This window comes from Silene latifolia, chromosome 10 (assembly GCF_048544455.1).
Source record: "Silene latifolia isolate original U9 population chromosome 10, ASM4854445v1, whole genome shotgun sequence".
Classification (NCBI taxonomy): Eukaryota; Viridiplantae; Streptophyta; class Magnoliopsida; order Caryophyllales; family Caryophyllaceae; genus Silene; species Silene latifolia.
Window position 1 is genome coordinate 152,497,181 of NC_133535.1, and position 6,957 is coordinate 152,504,137.

Below are 6,957 nucleotides of genomic sequence, written 5' to 3' on the forward strand. Positions count from 1 at the left end.
TTTCCTTCAATGTTTTCAATAACAAAGCTCAAAGGTTATATGTAAAAATATTTGACAAGTGAGACATTTAATTAATTGATATGTTAAAAAAATATAATCATAATAAAATAATATTTGTATGAAATATAAGTAATATCTTATCTAATCACACAAATTCGAACTGCTCGCAAGCTTTTCAAACCAAGCCAATGTTTGCTTGGTTTGACTCGTTAAGCGTTCGAGTCGAGCCCGAGCCTGAGCCGAGCCCGCATGAGCTGAGATTTGACCGAGGTTTGAAAGGGGTTGATGAGTTGGTGGTGGGCTCAGAATAGTGGCATACAATATAGTGTTTCTATTTATTCTTTTGTAAAATAACTAGTTTAGATCTCGCGCAATGAATGCGCGGTATATAGATATATATATATATATATATATATATATATATATATATATATATAGAGAGAGAGAGAGAGAGAGAGAGAGAGAGAGAGAGAGAGAGAGAGAGAGAGAGAGAGAGAGAGAGATTGGATTTGGTGATTTTGGTTCTTATGGTGAGTTGTGAGTTGGAGGAATCTCAGCCACTAGATTATATTAGAGATGAGTGGCCAAGATCAAATCTTACATGACATATAAAACCATTGTCATTTACTTATTTTCTCTTTTTTCTAATGTTGCTTTTTTTTTTACTTTAATTTTTTTTCTTTTTTTTTTACCTCGTCTTATTATGCTTTTTTTTACCACTTTGATTTTTGTTTTCTCTTATGTTTTTCTTTAATTTACTCATTATGTTACCTTTTTTTCTTTTTCTTTTTGTACTGGATTTTTTTTTTACTTGAAATTTTTTTACTCTTATTTTTTTTTACCTCGTGTTAATTCAGAACTAATTTTGGTTCTTATGGTGAGTTGTGAGTTTGGAAAATCTCAGCCACTAGATTATATTAGAGATGAATGACCAAGATCTAATCTTACCTGTCATATAAAATCAATGTCATTTACTTATTTTCTCTTTTTTCTAGTGGTACTCTTTTTTTTTTACTTTAATTTTTTTTATCTCCTTTTTTTAACTCGTGTTATTATGCTTTTTTTTACAACTTTGATTTTTTTTTCTCTTATGTTTTTTCTCTAATTTCTCATTATGTTACCTTTTTTTCTTTTTCTTTTTGTACCAGATATTTTTTTACTTGAATTTTTTTTACTCTTATTTTTTTTACCTCATGTTATTATGCTGTTATTGTGCTTTTTTTTTTACTTTGATTTTTTTTTTCTCTTTTTTTTTACCACATGTTATTGTGCTGTTATTGTTATTCCGCTGTTATTGTGATGTTATTCTGCTGTTACTTTGATTTTTTTTTTACGACTTTGATTTTTTTTTTACCACGTGTTATTGTGCTGTTATTCTAATGTTATTCTGCTATTATTGTGATGTTATTCCGGTGTCACTTTGATTTTTTATTACTTTGATTTTTTTACGACTTTGATTTTTTTTTTTCTTTTTTTTACAACGTGTTATTCTGCTGTTATTGTGATGTTATTCCGGTGTCACTTTGATTTTTTTTACTACTTTGATTTTTTTACTCTTTTTTTACCACGTGTTATTGTGTTGTTATTCTGGTGCTATTATGGTGTTATTCCGGTGTCGCTTTGAGTTTTTTACTACTTTGATTTTTTTACTCTTTTTTTTTTACCACATGTTATTGTGCTGTTATTGTAGTGTTATCCGTGTGTTATTGAAGTATTATTTTGGTGTTATTGTATTTTTACTCCGGTATTACTTTGGTGTTATTGTATTATTACTCCGGTGTTATTTTGTTGTTATTATGGTATTATTGTGCTGTTACTCCGATGTTATTCTACTGTTATTGTGTTGTTGCTCTGGTGTTAGTTTGGGAGAACGAGGTTATAACATGTAATTGAATTAAAAAAAAATGCAAAACATGTTAATGTCAAATGTTGACACATCTATACGACTCCATAGTCCATACTACACTAGAACACCTACTCTCATCTCACTCCCCTGCCAACCCACCATTAAGCTATAACCAAAATTTGATGATTCGGGTTTTCTAAACAACTCGCTCATAGACATCGTCCATTCCAAGCCCGAATAAACAACTAAATCAGTCGTCCCCATCAACCCAGATTCGGTGTTGAACCCGACTCCGCAAAAGGACAAGAGATAAACCAGAGAACTGAGACGCCATTAATAGCAACAAATTTCTGAAAAAAGTGTCTCTTCAAGAGTAAACATGTCTATCAGACCCTTCAAATTCAATATGAAATCCTGACATTGTAAACCCGATACTTTACATACGGAAATAAGCAAAAGAACACCATCTTGGAGCACAACTACATCTATTTGAGTGAAAAACTCATATTGGAAGCTTGAGTCTTTCCCATGTTGAAAAAGCGACCTGACTGTACAGGGTTACAAGTATAGTTTCCACTTAATATTAGTATATCACATCATCTCATGCCCTTTTAATTATAAGGAGTTTAAGGACCCCCACTTCATGCCAACTTTGGTCTGTAATTTCAGTATCCAGAAAACCCAATATTCAATCAGACAAAAGATAACGTGTAGACAGGATTTTCTCAGATCACACGAATTAATCAAGGTACTGATATGAGTGCCTCCTGTTATACTGAAGCAAGCTTGCATAAGTTCGAAACCCCAGATATCTCTCCAAATAAATTAATTTCCTGGCGTTGTTGGTAATTTAATTTTGTACTGTACACATGGACGAAATCAGCAGGCTCGGCAACCACCATGAATTGCCCGTCCGATGAGAATTGGATGGACCGTGATGCCCCCAAGTTTCCTTTTAAAACAGACACGGGCGCAGATAACTTTCTCACATCCCACACTCGGCATGTCTTATCTTGATTGCCAGTGGCGAAAACATCGTCAGCATAACGCACCACCAAGGCAGCAACCCAGATGCGAGCTCGAATACGAATACGAATACGAATTAGAATTACTATTTGAATTGTTTTTGCGTTGATTTGGAGATTTCCATGAACGCTTGTTTGATCCGATGCCTAAGTCCAAATCAAATTTCTTATAATTTGAATTCATATTGATTGGATTTTATATTTCATAAAAAAGAATGCTGTTGGTAAGATATTGAAGTGTACCTTGTAGAATTCGATGATGGTAATTTATGGAGATAGAGAGAGAGAGGGGTTGAAGAGGGATTTTTCAATGAGTCTTCAGTGAAGAGAGTATTGTTTGTTTTTGTCCGTGGGTTGTGTTTTGTTTTTAATTTTATCTCAGCCATTGGTTTCCTTTGATCTAGTGGCTGAGATTTTGTCTAGGAATACGTATAGGTATATATGTAGGAATACGTATATGTATAGGTATATATGTAAGAATACGTATAGGTATATATGTAGGAATACGTATATGTATAGGTATATATGTAGGAATATGTATACGTATTAAAATACGTATACTACTATTCAAACTTTTTACTATTCATACGCGTTTAGAAGCTCAAGCGAAGACGCAGACTCAAAAGTCAAATGTTTTGCTGTATCCTATAATGTTGTCGGGACAGCTGGTATCTTTCCGGAATATATGCTCCAAGACAGCTATCTTTCCACTAACTCAAAAGCAACAGCTCTAAAGAGGTCAACAACGCAAAAGCAGATTATCATTAAAGCCTCTGAAGACTGCCTATAAATACGGACGTCCTCAGCATTCAAGATCATCAAGGTTTTAGAGTGCAGTGAAATTAATTTCCAAACTTTAGAAAACATGAACTTTGAAGATGCTGATTTCCAAACATGGAATGAATGCCCTCCATTGTTTGAAGATGCATGGATGCCTCTTTCTCAAATCCCACCTAACAACACTTCTTTTCCATGCACGTTGGATAACCCAAACCCTAACCCGAACCCTATCCCAAACCCTAACCCTAATCATTTTGATCAAATTGAGTTAAATGATCAATATTTCATACTTAACAACACTAATCCCGATGATTTTCTCAATGATCAATATTTCTTACTTAACAACACTATTTCGTACGTTCTACTAGTATTAACGTATGACGCTATTTTATTTTCCTTGTTCATATTATTGTTTTGTTTATTTGTTGTCATTTATACTTAATTCGGACTTGTATGAGTTGTATACGACATTTTTGATTGAATTTGGGTTGTTATTAAGATAATGTGGATAAGATTCTTACGCGTATATTACTAAAATGAGTGTTAAAGAGTCTCCTAAGACAATCTTAACTAAATATTTACGGATTTACTTATATTTAATTACTAAAATTCCATTCGATGAGTTCATATTATTATTTGCTCATATTTTATCTGATTAATCTTTTTTTTTTTTCATTTATTTTACAGATCGTTGGAAATACCATATGTGCCACCACTACCATCATTGGATACAAGTTATTGGACGTGCAATTTACCAAATACTTGTAATTCATTAGTTGAATACCAATCACCTTTAACCCCACAAACAAATTTCATTAACAATGAAATTAATTTCCAAACTTTAGAAAACAAGAACTTTGAAGATGCTGATTTTCATTTATGGAATGAATGCCCTCCATTGTTTGAAGATGCATGGATGCCTCTTTCTCAAATCCCACCTAACAACACTTCTTTTCCATGCACGTTGGATAACCCGAACCCTATCATCCCAAACCCTAACCCTGATCATTTTGATCAAATTGAGTTAAATGATCAATATTTCATACTTAACAACACTAATCCCAATGATTTTCTCAATGATCAATTTTCAACCATGGTTGTCACGGAAGGCGGACCCGTCCAAGGTCATTTAGAGAATGTTAATTGCAAGGTTAGGGAGATTAAGCCAGTACTTAATACGAAGGTTCCGAGAATCGAGTCGATTCAATTGGAAGAAATTAGAAAATATTTTGACATGCCAATCTCAAAGGCTGCAAAGGAGTTGAACGTAGGGCTTACAGTTTTTAAGAAGAGGTGTAGAGAGCTGAAAATAATGAGGTGGCCTCATAGGAAGTTTAAGAGCTTGGAAGCTTTTATTTCTAACGTTAAGGTATGTTCTTAATTTTTTTCCCTTTGTTTTATTAGTTAATCATCATAATTATTTAAGTTGTGTTATTAAAATTTGATCTAAGTTATTATATACTTGCATTTTATGAGAAAATGTGTATGTTAATAATACTCAAGTAGTAAGCCCTCCACACCAGATTTATTTACTCTTTCCGTCTCGCTCATTTGGTTTACCTTTTATATCGAAATATGTTCACAAATTCATAAATGATGTAGATTGCGTGGTTCACTAATTTAAATCAGTTTTTATCAACATTAGGTAAAATGATACTCCAAACATTATGTTCGTGCAAACATTTTCATATGATAAATAGAAACCATGCAGCCATGCATGCATCCTACTATGATTGTGATTCATGATTAAATTCTACATTATTTCTCCAATTCCCTAAACTAATCTACTCATATTTTTCATTTTCAAAATAATAATTAAATTTATCGTAATTATTGTGTAAAACTGTTGTATGTAATACTCCGTATTCCAATAAAGGCTCTTTTGATTATATTGAATACCTTATTTATAGTAGTAAATCAGTATTTAGCCAATATAATCAAAAGGTCGTCTTACACTATAGGACAATTTTATTTTATAGATTTGTGTTTAATTTATTTTCTCCCCACATTATCCTTCATTACATTAACGTATTTTAAATAAAAAATAATTTATGTATGTTTTGCAATCAAAATATAGGAAATGGGGATGATGGACGTGGTACAAATTTTGGAAGAACACAAGAAAAAGTTGCACTTTGTACCAGGACTGGAATTGACAGCAGAAACAAAGAAATTAAGGCAGGCATGTTTTAAGGCTAATTATAATAAGAGGAGGGCTGCATTAGCCTTAACTCAATGAGTAAGTCTCGTGTAAGACAGTAAGACCGACTCATAGGAGAAGTTATGTATCTCCATATTTGGGTTTGGTTACATGGTGTACTGATTTTGTCTTAATTAGGGTTGTAACCGCAGTTAGTTTTAATTATTTAGGGTAAATGTGCGGACTTTTGCATGTAGACATGTAGTAGACTAGTAGTACATCTTGTTATGGCTTGAGTTTTAACTGCAGTTAGTTTAAAGTGGTGTTTGGTTAATCATGGTTAGCTTAAGTTTAAGTAGGGTTTAGTGTATGTGAATCCTCAATCAACTGTAGTAGAGATTTTCTTTTCTTATAAATTGCTTTGAGTATGAATGTTCAGTTGGTTTGATCGATGAAGTCATTTAAAAAATGACCATCTTTAAAGACTACGAATCTATCAAAAAAAAAAAATATGTACCAACACACAAAATATTGTACAAAGGTCGTTTTTGTTTAGGAATAGCCCAACTAATTTAATTAATAAACTTGTAAAAAAATATTTTATTTTGATGATTTGCTTTTTATTTTTTCTTAATACAATTAAAACATGTCAATATTCATAAAAATAGCGAGTTATTAAAATAAAATTAAAATATAAATGTAAGTAAATATTTCTCAACTTTGGCTAATCTTCTTTTAGGTCAGTCTTATAGAAGAGTTATTGTTGCATCTAATACAATAAATATCATAAGCAAAATAATCTTGATTCGATGGCCCAAACCACCTCAAAACTCGTAACCATAATAATCCGATATTAGAGAAGGTAGATTCTCTAAAATCCGTTTTTTTTTTTTTTTTAATAATCCGATTCATTCATTTTTTTTATAAATCAATACTTTTACATACTTTCATTCATTTAAGCTAATACAAATACACGTGTATTTACTCTCTTAGCTTGCTCAATTCAAAATATTCTAAAATTCTTCACAAATATCTTCTCTCATCTTCAGTTTAAACTTTCGCCACTAATGGAGCTTGAATGCTTCATCCTAACTTCTTCACAAGTACTTTTGGGTTGATTATATAAGCCAGACTCACCAAAGTAATACGAGATTGATTGAATTTCA